This window comes from Mustela lutreola, chromosome 1 (assembly GCF_030435805.1).
Source record: "Mustela lutreola isolate mMusLut2 chromosome 1, mMusLut2.pri, whole genome shotgun sequence".
NCBI classification, from domain to species: domain Eukaryota; kingdom Metazoa; phylum Chordata; class Mammalia; order Carnivora; family Mustelidae; genus Mustela; species Mustela lutreola.
In genome coordinates, this window is record NC_081290.1 from 49,759,647 (window position 1) to 49,776,807 (window position 17,161).

Below are 17,161 nucleotides of genomic sequence, written 5' to 3' on the forward strand. Positions count from 1 at the left end.
TCAAGGTTCTGTGGGAGGGAAAAAAAGGAGGAACAAAGTCATATACTTGGTAGATTGGGAAACACTTTATAGAGGAGGTAACTTTGAGGTAGGATGCTGAGTAGGAGTTTGTCAGGCAAAGAACTAGTTACAGGAGAGCAAAGAGCATCTTAAAAGTATAGAAAAGCTCAGTTTGATAAGGGGAAGTTCATTCTTTTCTGTGCCTGAAGTCTGGTTTTGAAATAGGCTGTGGAGAAAGAGAAACCTGGTGGCTTGATTTTAGGGCCTGGTCTTAACATATTTTGTATGCTGAGGTAATGAATCTGGACTTATTCCTATGCCAGATAAGAAAACATTAAAGCTTGCCCAGAAAGTGTGACCAAATTTTTATGTTAGAGAGATAACAATGTAAGATTTGAGATGATATGTTCAAGTATAGAGAAAGGAGCATTAGCAAGAATTTTAAAACTCTAATCATCCTAAAGACATACTTGACTTCTCCTATAACACTCCACATGACGAGTCACTGATTTCTTTTAAATCAGGTTCCTGCTCTCTGTCCCACTGCCATTTTCAAGGTCCTGCAGTTCATCCTTTCTTACCTAGAAGGTTGCCCTAGTCCCTAGTTCCCTCTTCCAAACTCCTGGTCTCCTTTAGCTATGAATCCCAGACCTAGACGATACTCTAGCATACATGAAATCTCATGTCTTCAGGTTCTGCCATACTTTCATATATTTCTCCAAGCAGAGGGAGGTTGAGCTTTGCATAAACTTAAATTTTATAGAAATGTTGAATGCTTCCTCATTGGTTTGCTCCCAGTGGATCTCAGCTGGCAAAGATTCTGAAACCTTCACTCTTCAAGATAATCTCACAGGGCTTGGGATGGTTCGGGCTTAAAGTTGGTCACCTGGGACCATAGACATCACCATCCATTTACCCTCATGATTCATAAAAATAATGACATTTTCTATGTATACCATTATGTGAAAAACATAATTGGGAAGAATTCAAAGGGCAAAATTGCTCCTGGGGAATGAGAGTGTAGAAAACGGAACAGAATGAGAGCAATATACTTCATTTAACATTTCCCACAGTATACTGGAAACATTTCTGGAGATCTGAATTCTGTTCTTGGCTCTCTTTATGGCTTGTTTTATGACCTTAGCCAAGTCAATTAACCTTTCCATTCCTCAGGTTGACCTAAGTAAACTTAGAATAATATATCCCTGCCTGCCTGGCTTCCAGGCATGTGAGGTTGAAAGGGTTAATGATAGAAAGTTTAGAAAGTATCCAGAGCACTGTTTATCAGAAAGTCTACAGTCTGTTATGATAGGTAATCTACAAGTGAGTGTGCTAGATAGCACAGGGTTATGAAACATTGGTACAAAAGATTATTGGGCACAATTATCTCTTTTCCTTGAAAGCCCTCAACTTACAGGTCAATGAGCACCTATGTACTGGGTGATATTCAAGGTTAGAGGAAACACATGCTTTACTGCTGTATTGTAGCAAATCAGTTAATTACAGGGCAACCTGTTCTAAACAGCCCCTGAAGGCACTGTCTGACCTTGTACCAGGGCTGTGAAAAGACACTTTCCTGACAAGGAAATAACCAGACTTTTGAGGGGGGGCTTTCTGTGTATTCAGGTATTTACAAGGGAAGCCAAATTCCATAATAATCATTTCCTCTGGAAGTCACCACCATACCTCTCTCACTATAATTTCTCAACTTTGCCCAGAAAGGATAGTAGCAAATAGCAAGTGAAAGTTGGTTTGGGCACTGCAATGACTAGATAGGGAGAAGTCAGTGATGCAACAAGCATCATCTCATCCCTGGCAGGATTGAGCACCAGCATAGCCTGAGACAGGCTGGGAAAACAGAGAAGGGGCCTGTTCTCAATGTCACATTGAAATTGCACTGGCATCGTATTTTAAAGAATGGAGTAAAGAAATATCAATTGGCACGGGCTGATCAGTACATATGGTTCAGAGACTTATTTGTCCGTATCTGTTAAGATTAAACTTTCATGTACTCTATGGCCTGGCAGTTTCACCTCATTGCTTTATATAAACAATCACATGTATATAAAGACCCATGAATATGAACAGACATTCTAGCACACTTTGGAATTTAAAAAACATAGAGAAGGGTGTCTTAAATATAAGGAATGGCTAAATAAGCAGTGGCATATTCATATTGAGGATTATAATGGGAAATTTTTTTAAATGTGGGAGATATATGTCCAATCCACCAGCAAATCCTATTAGTTCTTCCCCCCCAAAATGTACCCTGAATCCTGACCAATTCTCACCAATCTCACCATAAGTCTCATCTAATGTACCATCCATCATGGCTCCTGTGAACTAGAACCTCGGTAACTCCCCCATCTTCCTCTCTTGTCTTGTGTAGTCTATTTTCCACTCAACAACCAGAGTGCTCTCTTCAAAATGCAAAAGTGCTTGTATTGCTCAAGGGCTTCTTGGCACACTTAGAACAACACCCAAGGTTCTCTTAGAATAACACCCAAGTTTCTCTTTGAACAATACTTCCAAGGGTGCATGGGATCTGAGCCCTGACTACCTCTCCAAATTAGGTTTTTACCAATATTTGTTGCCTTACTTAAACCATGCCACATCGTGGTGTTCAAGAAAGACTCACTGAATCAGTGAAAGGTAGGCTCCACAAGCACTAGAATGGAAAGAGTAGTGAGGCACAGAGGCTGCACTGTAGATGAACACATTGGCTATCAATTTAAATGCTTGTGATCAATTTTAGCAGTTTTCAGCTATGTGGCCTTATGCAGGTTAGTAAACTTAAAGTATCTTAAATTTCTCTTAAAATGGGATTAATATCATCTGTCTCATAGAATTATTGTGAGGATTAAATTATCAATTCATGTAAAGCTCTTAGAGTCATGTCTTATTCACAGTAAGTCTTCAATTAACATTACTTTACAACTATTTGGAGCTTCTATGGTTTTTTGTTTTGTCTTTTGATATTTTCAGCATATTAGGTATGATGGGGTGCTATGTCATAGAGTGTGGTCAACAGGGGCTTCTGGATAAGATGATTACAGGAGACATCTGAAGGCAGCGAGGCTGAATACCATGTAGGTTTGGAAGGTAAAGAATATTAGGTAGAGGGATTGATGGGAGGATTAGGTGGATTGATTAAAGTGGGGGCATTCCTGAATGCTCTCTATAAAACAGTACCCATGATACATTATGTGGTAAAAGTATAAAGAGAGAGCAAAATCAAGACATAGGAGCTCCAAATAACAGTGATGCAATGTTAATTAAGACTTACTATGAGTAAGATGTAGCTCAGAATTCTTTGTACTTACCAACCTTTTAATCCTCACAGGTGGTTCTACAAAGTGGAAGCATCCTTGAATGTTCCAGGTAGAGCAAGAAGGCCAGAGATGAGTGAATGGAGAGGAGAAGTGGCAAGAGGAGAGTCAGAGAAGTGACAATGGGGTGGGAGGTAATAGAGTGGAGACCTTTGGGAACTATGGTAAGAACTTTGGATTATACTATGAGTCAGCGGGAAAGTTGCCGGAGGGGTTGCAGTAGAAGACTAACATGCTAGGAAGAACACCAGGTGGAAGCAAGGATATGTCTGCTAAGATAGGGTAGTGATCTGGCTAAGAGATGATGGTTTGAATAGGAGTAAAGTACACATGTTCTCTTGAGCTTTGCTGAAGAATTGGAGGTGTTATGTGAGAGAAAGGCCAAAGTCAAAGATGGTGCTGAGTCTTCTGGCTGAACAATGACAGATTTGGGTTGCTGTGTATTGCATTTACTGAGTGATTATGGGGGAAGCAGTTTGGTAATCTAGGGGCAACAAATTCAATCAAAAATTTGGTTTTGATATCTAATTGGAGATGTGAAATAGGCAGATGGATAGAAGAGTCTCGGGTTTTGGGTGAAGGCTGGGTCTATTAAAAACTCAATCAATCTCTAGTACTTAACCTTGTACAAGATCTATAATGTCTTTTTTGTCTCTGGGTTAGTTTGTTGAGGGTGTGTGTTGGGGGGGGTGGCGTTCTTGGTTTTTATTCTTCTCTAAGATTCAGTTCCAAGATTTTTCCATTTGATCTGATTCTTCCCACCCACTGATGATCTAAAGGAAAGAAAATAAATAAACAAGCATTTTGTTGTTGTTATTGTTGTTGCTATTTTTCACTTTCATGTAAAATGGTGCTCCTTTTGGAAGAAAATAGAATGGGAGTTGGGTGATCACAGAGAGGGAGATTTTCTAAACAGAAGTGACATATGATTAGAAATATTTGATATGAGAAGGGAACAAGAAATGGTTAATACTGTATTATAATGCGGGACCCCAGTAAGATGTGCTTTAGACATTCTTGAATAGTGGACACAGATGCAAAATTATATTAGCTAAAATAATATGAGTATTTGTTCTAATATTTCAAAGATACGTTAGTTATAATAGTAATATTATTCTTCTTAGCTACCCTTATTCTCAAAAGTTCATCTTGTTACCGTCCATTGTTTCCAAATACCACATAGCATGTTGGGTTCTTTTCTTCATACTTATTAATCATTACTTTATTCGATCCTTATGCTTTACTGTAATATTATTGATATCTTACTTATTCAAATGAGGAAACCAAAAACATGTAGTTGCTTTAATGTGGATAGTCCAGGCCATAATTTCCCAGTTATTTTACAGAATATTAAGTGTTATGAAAAGAAAGTGGCAGCTCTAAAAGATTGGAGAATGTTAGGTTAAATAAATATAAGCATGCTTTTTAACTGTTTTTTTTTATGTTATTAATATGCCAATATTAAAACTCTCTAAAAGGAGATATAGCATGTAGCATCTCTCAGTTACTGGGCACAGAACTGATTTTTTTCTTGGATCTCACTGTTTAATTCCAGAAAGAACACATTTTGAGGCACATGTCTCTTTAGGCCAACTTAAGCCTGAGGAAAGGTGTATGTCCATTAACTCTGTTTTCCTGTGGTATTTTTCTCCAGATTTTCTTTCTTGGGCCTTCTATGTCATATTGCTACAGGCATTTGATGCTATCTTGTATATATGATTCCTCACTACATTCTGGACTTGGATGTACATTTTGATTGATGCACTGTTGTTGTCCATGCAAACATGAATTCACTTTGAACATGACACTTTGATGGACATCTGGAGCATTTGTCATTTGAATAGGGCCTGGCCACACAGGATTTTCCTTTGTTCGGCTTTAGCTTCAAACCATCTCCCCAATGTCCGGGCTATCCCTTAGGCACTGAATGCTTTGAATACTAGTCTTGGTCTCTATCAAGCTTTCTCTGCTCACCTCGGCTACTCCCAGTTTGGTCCATAGCTATCCCTTTTCATAAGCTCAGCCACAACCCAGGTGACTGTGTACCAACTCAGAGGATTCTTACTACTCCAATAACTTCTTTGTTTTCTAGGGCTTGGTATGAACCCATTGCCCTAGCCATGGGGCCTTGGTGCTCCTTACTAAGAGTGAGGTCTCCCTACCTGGCCATGGAGTCACACAAGTCTTTGTTTCTACTAGACCTAGTCTTTTTGTGGTCAGCTAATACTTCTGCCTTGGTCCCATTATTGAGTTTCCAGTCCAGTCAAAACCCTTGATTCTGCTTAAGGGGTCCCATTTGGCTCTTGTCAATGTACTCAGCAATTAAATATTTAGCTATTTACCTTAGTCTGGACATCAGCTATCCCCAGAGAGATGCTTCAGACAATGATTCACTTAGACTTCTGGGCATGTCTTCTAGGCATATCTTAATGAAGAGACTCCTTTTATTTTTTTTAAACATATTTTTTAAAAAGCTTTTATTTATTTATTTGAGAGATAACAAGAGAGATCACAGAGAGAGAGAAAGAGGGAGAAGCAGACTCGCTGCTGAGCAGGGGGCCCAATGTGGGGCTCGATCCCAGGACCCTGAGATCATGACCTGAGCTGATCATTAACCAACTGAGCCACCCAGCCACCCCATGAAGAAACTTTTTAGATGTACCTTGCCTGCTGTTGTTACACTGACATACTGATGACAACAGCAGAAGCTCCCATTTTGTGAATGCTGACTTTATGATAGGATCATGCTAAGGTCTTTATCAACATTATTTTCTTTAACTGCTTGATAAGAGAAGTATAATTATCCACATTTTTCAGACATGGAAATAAACTCACCAAAAATAGTATCTCTACCATTGGGTAAGGACAAGATTCAAACTCAAGTTTTTAATCCTTAAACTTGGGCTCCCAAGACAACACTACCTTTCCCTATATATTTAGGACATTCAATTGCTACACTTTACCTGAATTTTCCTGTGTTTTTTTCTTAACCCAAATTTAAATAGTACTTACTACAGAAAGAAAGCAAAGTTATGGTGCATCAGACTTAATTAATTAATTAATTAATTAATACATTTATTGCTAATTAAACAAATATTTACTGAGGGCTAATTGAGTGTTAGGCGCCATGATGGGTGAAGATAATGAAAATATTTTTTAAAAGGCATAATCTCTGGAGGTGCCTGTGTGGCTCACTTGGTTAAACGTCCTACTCTTGTTTTTGACTCAGCTCATCATTTCAGGGTTGTGAATTGAGCCCTGTGTGGGGCTTTGTGTTGGGTGTGGAGCCTGCTTAAAATTCTCTCTCTCCCTCCCCTCTTCTTCCTCTCTCTCTAAAAAAAAATTAATAATAATCTCTGATGTCAAGGAGATAGAAACATAAACAAGTACCTAGAGAGTATAATGGTGATTATTAGAAGTAGTTGTATGTTTAACACATCATCTTTCAACTCAGTAGAATGAAAGCAGAACATTGCAAGCACGATTGCCTTGTCTCTAAACCCAATGTATCTAAAAAAAAAAAAAATGCACATGCTTACTCTAAGTATGTTCTCATAACTGTACAGCTAGGTAGTTGACTGAAATGTTACTTCTCTCAGTATATAGGTGATGGTGCTTCCTTCAGTGAGTCATTTAGAATTCTCTAGATACATGAAGAACTACTGATAATCCAGAAGTGGAAGAATCAGGTTGCTCAAGGGGATCACAAGTAGACTACTTCCTTGCAAATTATTTATGCACTGGGCTAGACCCTCCACCAGGAAACAGGAGCTGAGTGTAAAAGCCCTAGGTATCTGCAAGGTTTGAACTAGCATATGTTGTCATTTAATGCATTGACATTTATCCTTGGAAGGATATAATAAATAAGTAGTTCTATGTTTGGGTGCTAGAGAGGCAAGATGGTGTCCTCAGGCAACATGGCTTATAGCCAGGCTGAGAAGGAAGAACCACAGTGACAGCTGTGCCAAACACTTTCAAGAATGTCATTATGTTAGGAAAAGGGAATTTGGGGTGTGAATGCTCTTCACTGTGTTTTCTAGGATGTATAGAATCAGAAAAATACACTTGTTAATATTATATGCACTTGACATATAATGAACTGTATAATCTGATTTGGATCTGGTTATTTTTCCATAAAGTATCTGGTCAAAATGTCATCCTGTTTCAGTTATTCTAGGGAGAAATAAGGAGAAGGGATTTCTATCCAAGTTTGAACCAGAGAGAAAAAGAAGAGCTTCCCTGCTGAGATAGAAAATGGGTAAGAGACAGGAAAAATTCAATGGGATAAGTACAAATTTATCATGTCAGAGGCAAGCAGGAGAACAGGGAATACTGTCAGGGATACCAGAACATTCATCTACTCAAAAATCAAGGATTTCAGTAAGAGATATTAGGTCCTCAGAATCCTCTGGTAGACAAAAAGCAGGAAAACCATCCCTATTTTGCTTGTATTAGATCAATCAATCTTATTATCCCTGAGTCTGAGATCCAAAAGTTCCTGGAAGAAGAGATATCATTAACACAGACAACAGTTAAGGGCAATAATTTGTTTGCTGTCTGCCTCATCAAGCAAGGTTGTAGTGGCCTTTCAGAAATCTTAGGATTCTTTTCAATCCACCCTGTCCTTCTCTCCCCCCATTCTGACAGGTCATTACTGACATATTAGAAGAGTATGTTTGGCTTTCTAAATCCTGACATGATAAGATTGCTGGAACTTGGTAGGAAAATAATACTAAGTTTTAGCCAGAAGATAAATAGGTGTACTTATCAAAGATCCTTGTATCATTCTTGCTGTTTGCTAAAAGAGAAAGGTAAATGTGTTTGATCATTTATTCATTTTAAACTCTTTATTGAGAACAAACGATAGACAAGCAAAATAAGCAAGAAAATAATTTTAATATAGGAGTTCTATATTTTGATAAGGTTAAGACCAGGAAGCTCTAGAAACAGAGTAGTGACAACATACCCAATACTTGTGGTGGAGGATGGCTTCTTAGGAAAGATGACACTGACTTAGAGACCTGCAGATATGATCTGATTCATGTATTTAGAACAGACTATGGACTAGCACTGAACTAGCAAGATCCAGCAGAGACAAAGCTGAGTCTCTGCTCTAAAGTGTCTCCTCTCTCTTTAAAGATACAAGCAACTCTATAAATTAGCATAACCAGGAGACAGTAAATAATTATTATCTCTGATGTGTGATAGAGTTAAGTATATATATGATCAGAGGAGGGAAAAGATCTCTATGGTTATCAGTGTGGCCAATTTATAAATAACTTAATTTGGACACCCACTCTGATACTTTGCCATCTGCTTTAAAAGAATTTCTTTCAATTATGTAAAATACCTGATCATGGGGTGGTGCCTATATTAGAGGATGCTTTTTCTTTTAGGGAAGCCTCCTGTGCTCTCTCTCAGATTGAGCTCCAAAGTCTGGCTACTTTAGATGTTCATGCTGTTTGCCACTTGGCAATTCTAATCTATCAACAGCTGTCTGGGTAGAGCACTTTTGTGCATAGGGCCTTTGGAAGAGTTGGAGCTAAGGAAACTCACCAGCTTCTTTAGAGACAAAAACTCACAAGGCACACACCTAACGGTCCAATCTTTATGGCTGAGCAGTAGACCCACAGAATAATTTCAGGCTTTTTCTTGGCGTGTGGAATCTGTTACTCCCGAAACTTCAAAATGTACGTATTTTCCCCAAATGGGATGTAATTCTGTTGAGTTAATTATCATACAATTATAGCAATGGAAAAGAAAACCCTAATCAAACCTGAACAGCTTGTCTAACTATTAACCAGGCCATGGTGAACCATTACTTAGCTCTGACTCGCATGATCCATCATAGACTTTTGGCCCTCTGTGAACAAATGCTTAAATGAGTCCACAGTCATTTAAAACCGAGAGGCCTGGCTGCCTGGGATCCTGTGATTGTCTTTAAATTGTTTAGTCATTATATTTTACTGGCGTGAAGTTATGGCAACCTCTTCCTTCTTTCCAACTTCTCTGTGTGATGGGAAGTAGTAGGCAGAATATGATATGAGAGGCATAGCTTCTCAGGACTCTGATTTACAAAAGTTTTTTCTTTGTTTATTTGTTTTTGTTTTTATTTTTTAGAGTAGGAGAGGAGGGGTGGGAGGGGCTGGTGGGAGGGGCAGAGGGAGAGAATCTTAGGCAGGCTCCATGCCCAGTGTGGAGCCTGACACAGGCTCAATTTCAGGACCCTGAGATCATAACCTGAGCTGAAATCAGAGTCCACCACTTAACCAACTGAGCCATGCAGGCATCCCAAAATTGACTTCTTTCAAAACATTTCTACTTACATTCTGTTAAGCTACTAAAAAGTATTAAAAGCCAAATGTTAATGGATTTGATATGAAGATCCAGAGTTCAAAATTAAGGGTATCTTTTAATATTAATGTAACTTGATCTACCTTCAGGCCAATTAACTGCCAAATACAAAAAGCCTCAGATATGGCATAATCAACTTTGGATTCACAGTCTTAAATACAAGAGGTCAATTCATATTGATATAGGAGTATGGCAGTAGGGTTTGCTCTGGTTGAAAATGCTTACTTTGTTAGAAGAGGGAAGGAAAAACAGGGAGGATAAAGCCAATTAGATGGTCTGACACTACATTCAAGATTAGGTAATAAGATTGTAGGTTTGGGGTTCAGTTTTTCACTAGGTACACAGAAGGTAAGCATGGTACCTAGTGACAGCCAACTAGTTATTCATTGTGATCCCTATCCCAGTGGACTTTCCCTGGTATCAGCTACAGGGGCCTCCAAACTATCAGCTGCTCCAGAAAGTTGGGAACTGGCATTTCCTTTGGAACCATATGGTGTCAGGTACACAGTCAACGTAAAGGCTGATTGAATATGGAGCAGATTCATTTGTCTGGGCTTTGACAGAGTGGGGCCTTTAGGAATGGAGGCAAAAAGCTGATTTTAATTCTGCAAACACAGCCTTAACTATAACAAGTGAGCTCTTCTACTGACAAAGAGGTATACATAGCATTTTAGTTTTCCATTGTTTCCTGGTAACTAGGGACTGAGCAAAGGTGGGAGGAAGGAGGTGTGGGGGAAAAGACAAAGTGGAGGTGAATCTCTGCTGATGGTGCTGTTGAAGCTGCCACAGCAACCAGCGATGGAAACCACCTCAAGGGCCCTAACTGTAAATAAACAGTCTGTTCCCATGAAAATATCAATCTCCTAAGGCCAAGATCAGCAATCATATTGCGTCTTCTTTTTCTCGGCTCCAGCCTTCTGCTAACAAGAAGAGAAAGACAAACGTCTCGGGAATAAGACCCAGTTGGGGTGAATATTCCAGGATGCTTTGAATGTCAAGGCTTGCCTTCCAAGCTTACCTTACTTCCTGTAAGAGTTTTGTAAAACTGAAAATTAGCTTTGGAAAAGATCCCAAGTTGAAGTTTGCATAGGGAGAAGATGCCAGTGAGAATGAAGCTTATAAAATAGGGCCCAAACCAATGCTAGGGAATCGAACTAATAAGAAGGTACAGAAAAGGAAATATATTTAACAGTTTGTGGAGGCATGTGGTGCCTACAGCAAAGAGGAGGGAGTGGGAGAAAAAGGAAGGAGAAAAAAGGCAAAGAAACCCAGGAGAGAATAAGAAGGTACTGGCCAGAGAGAGCAATGTCAGCCTAAGGCAGAGTAAGAATACTCAAGTATTGCAGGGTTGTTTCAAGAATATCCTACAGAAGCTCTTTGGCATCAAAACTCAGAATGATTTGTCTCATGTTTGTAATAGTTGAAATCTATGGATGCTGCTGGGTCTATTTCCTACATGTACCTCATGAAAGCATTTCCCCTGGGAAGTTGAGGGGATAAAGATCTCTTCATAGAAAAATAGGTAGGCTTGGTAGTGGTCCACGTAGCTACCTTCTGATTAAGAAATGAAATGACATTAATTTATGGGGCATTGATAATTAAAGACGACATAAAAACGTTTCATCTTCAATGACTTTGTTGGGGAAAAAAAAAAAAAACACATTGTTATTAACAGCCACAAAAATGTTAAAACTCCTTTCATCCATGCTTTCATCCATGCTATTATGTGTCTTCAAGACACATAATCCAAATAAGCTGAATTTGGACACACACTCTCCCCCCCTTTTTTTATCAGAGGCAAGAAACCTCTGGGTCACAGTGGTGGAAACAAGGCAGTAACGAATCTCCAGAACCCTGAGATGTGGCCCTGCCCCCATCCCAGCCCTATTTCATGTTGAAGATGAAACGTTTTTATGTTGTCTTTAATTATCAATGCCCCATGGGATGGGGGCAGGGCCACATCTCAGGGTTCTGGAGATTCGTTACTGCCTTGTTTCCACCACTGTGACCCAGAGGTTTCTTGCCTCTGATAAAAAAAGGGGGGGAGAGTGTGTGTCCAAATTCAGCTTATTTGGATTATGTGTCTTGAAGACACATAATAGCATGGATGAAAGCATGGATGAAAGCATGGATGAAAGGAGTTTTAACATTTTTGTGGCTGTTAATAACAATGTGTTTTTTTTTTTTTCCCCAACAAAGTCCTTCCAGAAGGACCCCATATCTCTGGAGGAGGTATGATGATCCAACTGAACCTTCCCTCATCCTGAATAAGCAGTGTTTGTCCACTTAGTCTCATCTTCTTTAACAACAAAGGATATTATCACCAGATAGCTCAACTTGTTCATTTAGATTATGTTGATTTGTGAAATAGTTGTGTATTAAAAGAGTGTCAAGAAGAAAAAAAAAAGCCCAAATTGGAGTCATATGTCCCCTATTCCCCCACAAGGAAAGCAGACCAAGACTTAATTATAGTCTCAACCTCTCCCAGGAATGTGACTTTTTAAAAGTCAATCTGAAATTTCCTGATCAGTGCAGTGAGGTCATTTGCATGACAAAAACCATGATGGTTACTTCCCACCAAAATGAAGAGGTCCTAACCTGAAACAATCATTTCTTATCTTTTGTGAATAACTTCCTTGCCATACCCTCTATCCTATAAAAGCCTTCCATTTTACACAACTCCTCAGAGCATCTCTCTTCTTGCTAGAAGGGATACTTCCTAGTTCATGAGTCATTTAAGAAAGCCAAAGAGATCTTCAAATGTACTCTGTTGAATTTTGTTTTTTTAACAAGAGTAATAACAATACCTCCCATGAATTGAGTACATATTGTTGGGTTAGCGGCTCCGGGAATGCAGGAGGAACAATAGAAATGACCACTGGGCCACCATCTTCCAGCCCCCTTTCTCCTCTTCCTTAACCCTTGACTCTCCAGCCAGAAGGATGTATGCCCAGGTCACGTCTCCATAGGTAACCGATACCTATGCAGGAAACAGGAGTATCAGGAACCACCCCCCACAATACCCTCTGATCACCAAATACCTTACCATGTATGGACGTGAACCCATGCCCTGCCTTGGCCCGATAAAAGACCCTGCTGACTCCCTCCCAGCGTGACTTCCCCAACTCCCCTCTCCTGAGTTGCAGAACCTCCACTGAGAGTGCTGACCTCCTCCCAGTGTGACTTTCCTGGCTCCCCTTCTCCTGAGCCCTGAAACTTTGTGGGAGAGTGCCTTTAATAAATCTTGCCTTGCGCCTACCTCTCCTGGTGTTGGGTTTACCTTGCCTGCAAAACTTTACACATATTATGCCAGACATTAGACTTTGTTTTTTTCTGCCATCTTGTTTAATCTTCATGGAAACTGTGCAATGTAGTTATTTTATATCCATTTTACAGATGAGGAAACCTGGAAATTAAGCACATTTCAAGTTTACACAGCTAGTAAGTAGCAAAACAGGAATTCATATACAAAGAGAATCTGGTTCTAAAACCCAATGGCACACCCATGAAGGTATATAGCTTCCCTAGGGCAGTTGATAAAAGTCTGAGATGGTAGTTCCTAAATAAATGTGTAAAGAATTGAACCGAATTCAAAATGGAATGGAAAGCCATCAGTCTCTAGTCCTCTCCTCAAGGTAATATGCTTCTGTCACTTTGTGTATCTTTTAGTCTTACAGTCAGTGTGAGGAGTGGATTCTAAAGATGGAAAAGCAATATTTTCATTCCAATTCCTCTATCTCTAGCTGTGTCCTTGGAATCAACCTGTTTGAATTTCAGTTCACTCATTTTAAAAATTGAGATAAGATTTTCTGTATAGAGTTATAAAACAGATTATGTAACACAAACAATGATTGCTTAGTAAACTGGCATAGATGAAATGTCCGAAATACCTTCCCTCTGTAATGCTCATGTGCATGTCCATTTTCTCAACCAGCCTGAAAACTTCCATTCCTGGAGAATAATATAAAAATGGTCACTCTTTGGTCCTTAAATTCAATTTTTTCCTTTTAATAACACAGAACCATATTATACTTAAGGGATAGTTCTACGTTTTCAGGTGATATCTCATAAACGTTGGAAGAGTTACCTACTTTTCTTTTTTATTATATCTTGATCCACAACTAGGAACTGACAATATCTCAATAAGTAACCACTATCTTCCACAAGTGACAGAAGCTTTTTTGAAAGTTAACATTCTCTATTGATTGCTGATGCCTCTTTTCCATCAATAGACTTATGGTCCTGATCAAGGGCAATCGTGTCAATTGTTAGGCCATTACAGATGAGTTTGGATTTCCTTGAAGACTGCTGAACAGGTCTAATGGGATCTACTGTCATCTCATAGCTAGCATAAGAGCTGCTGTGCTTTACTTAATTTGAAGGGACATTTCATAATTCTGGCTAAATTGGAATCACAAATCAGAGGAAATTTAGGAGCAATTTATAGTGATCTTGCCCCCTGGAGGTTTTAGAAGACTAAGTCCTTGCCACAGCTGGTAATGGCTGTTGACAAAGTGCCTTTTAGCTCAAGAAGAAAAGTTACTATTTCAGGAGATGAGCGTTTCTGGGGTCCAATGACATAAATGATCAATTCTTCACAAACTAAAATGTCTTATGATTTAAATGGGTGAGAAATATTAGTGTCCAATGAAGCAATACAAAATTGAAGTAATTTTAGAAATATTTTAGGAAGGCATAATGAGAATGTAGGAAAATGGCTACACCCACTGTAGGGTTCTAATATCCAGTTTAGAAGAAAAAAATATTAAATTATTCTGTGCCAGGAACTGTGCTAATTATACATTATATATTATGCTATGTAAATTCTTGCAACAACCTTGAGGATAATATCTAAATTTTAAATCTGTAGTTCAGAAAGATTCAGTAATTGGCCTTAGTACAAATAGCTAGTACACTGCACAACTTGGACTTTGAACTCAGAATTCGTCAAGAAAGTGTGTTTCCTTCTATTGTGTACCTTTCATCACCTGCTTCTTGGCTTGTATTCCCCAATACTGAATACTGGTGAGACTGGGCCTTCCATTAATTTGTCTAAGGTAGTCTACCTGTAGTATACCAAGGGTCAGTATTACCCAAGGAACAGCTAAAAGTAGAATCTGAGATCAGTAGCACATGAGTGGGACAGGTATTTGAGGAGCCTATATCGACTGGGGATAATCTGTAGGCATCCTTACAGATGCACATGAGAATGGTGTTCTGTGCTCTGGTTTTGTTTAGGCATCTTCATATATAGAAGAGGGAGATACCCTTGCTGAGTATAAGCTAAGACCTGATCTCAACAATCATAAGGCAATAAATATGTTTTTATGGAGCAATTACTCGTTTTCAGGTGTTATACTAGATGTTTTAGATCTCTGATCCACTTAATCTTTACAATTTCTATTTTTAAGATAAGATATGCTGTTTTTAAAGCCACAACACTCAGTCAGGTCAAGTCAGTTGTGTAGAATCACGTATCCAGAAAATGACAGACCTGAGATGTGAGTCTGTCCAAATCCAAGTGTTAAAATTGTTCTACTTCAACCTACTCATTGGTTAATTACCAACATTAACCAGCTGTACAGAGAATAACAAATCCTACCCTCAGGGTTTTATGTTTTTCATGTTTTAGTCAATTCTCTCCTATTACAAGGAAAACTTCCTGGCTCCTTGAACAAGACTGAGTCTTCTGTTTTTGTCTTCCTGTGATTTGCCCTGAACTATATTAGGTAAGCAGTAGGCATTCATCAATACTACATAATTGGCTTATTCATCTCAAGACTTTGCTCATCCTACCATCTCCCACTTAACAGAGGTGAATCAAGGCCATTCTACCCTGAATCATGATCCCTCAATGCTTTGGAGAATTCCAACTTTGTAATTCCTTTGCATTAACAGAATTAGCAGAATTCTCTTTTATTAACAGAAATGGAAATGAGAGTGGTTAATGCCTTTCTGATATAATGCCAACTGGGTATGAAAAGAAGCTGGAAACATCAGCAGGAAACAATGTGTCATAATCTCATAGGTCTTTTCCCTCTTGGATTTCAGTACTTTTCTCCTACTGCCAGTTTCTTCTGTGCTTTTGCCCAGATCAATAAAGGAAAGCAAAAGAAAACACCTATGAATGAAATTTTAAGTGATGTCATGTCATTTAGCCTTTCTCCCTTCTCTGGGCAAGGGGATGGAATGATTCATGGGCAACCAACTTCCTAACCTGAGTTACTAGAAGTTTCAACCTCTCAAACTTCATCATAAGAACATGGAAATCTCCCCAGAGATGACACATGCCTGGAAAGATGTGCTTCACAGAGAATGGTGAAATTTGTCCAAATCTGGCTTTTATTTTAGGGCTTAAAAGAGCAGTATGTTCTCTTTTTCCCTCTTCCCCTACCCACCCCACCCCTGTCTCTATCATTCTCTCTTGTTTTCTGTGATGTTAATGTGATTTTAGAAAGTGAGTGAAGTTTGTTGACACCAACAGTCCAAAAGACTGTAGTTATTACTAAATTGAACAATTGCTTTGACATGGATACAAATAAACTAATAATGCTGGTCCATTTATTTGTTGATCTATTCAGCAAGCAGTAATTTATAGAGTGACTTCTATGTAAAAGGCACAGCTCTAGACCAAGAAAACACAGTGGTGGATTAGTAGATATGATCTTAACCCTAAAAGACTTGCTAATTTAGTGAATGAAATAGTCTAAAATAAGAGAATTGGTAAGGCCTATATGATATTATTTTATGTTAAATTACAAAAGCTAAGGTTTTGCCCTCAAAGTAGTAAAGAATATATCTGTCTCCATGAAAATATTTGAGTTGTTTGATCTCTTTTTTCTGGTGTCTAAATAGTCTCCAATTTCTTTCATTGTACTCACAAAACACCTTGCACATTGACCACACTTAGTATGTATAAATAGATAAGTGCATACTACCAAAAAGGACAAACGTTTTTTGAGTACTTGCTACGTGTCAGTCACTGTAAAGGTGCTCCATTTTTGTGGCACAGTGTGCTATGAGCCTAATAAAATAAGAGCTAACATTTATTGGGTACTTTTTATGAGTCAGTGATTTTTATGTAATATTAATTCATTTAATCTTCATAACATCAATGTGTTAGTGTTCTTCAGAGAAACAGAACCAATGAGAGAGATAGTTATGGATAGGAATATAGATATAGATATCTGTATGAAAAGTCCCATGATCTGCCTTCTGCAAGCTGGAGAACCAGGAAAGCCAGGACATAATTCAGTCCAAGTTCAAAAGCCCAAGAATTAGAGGTGCTGATAGCTTCAGTCCTGCTGTGAGTCCAAAGGTCTGCTAACCAAGATTGCCAATGTCCATGGGAGGACAAAAGTAGGTAGGTATATCTGCTCAAACAGAATTTGCCTTTCATCTACGTTTAGCTCTATTCAAACCCTCAGTAGCTGGTGATGTACACCCATGAGCATGAATGTGATCTTTATTTACTCAGT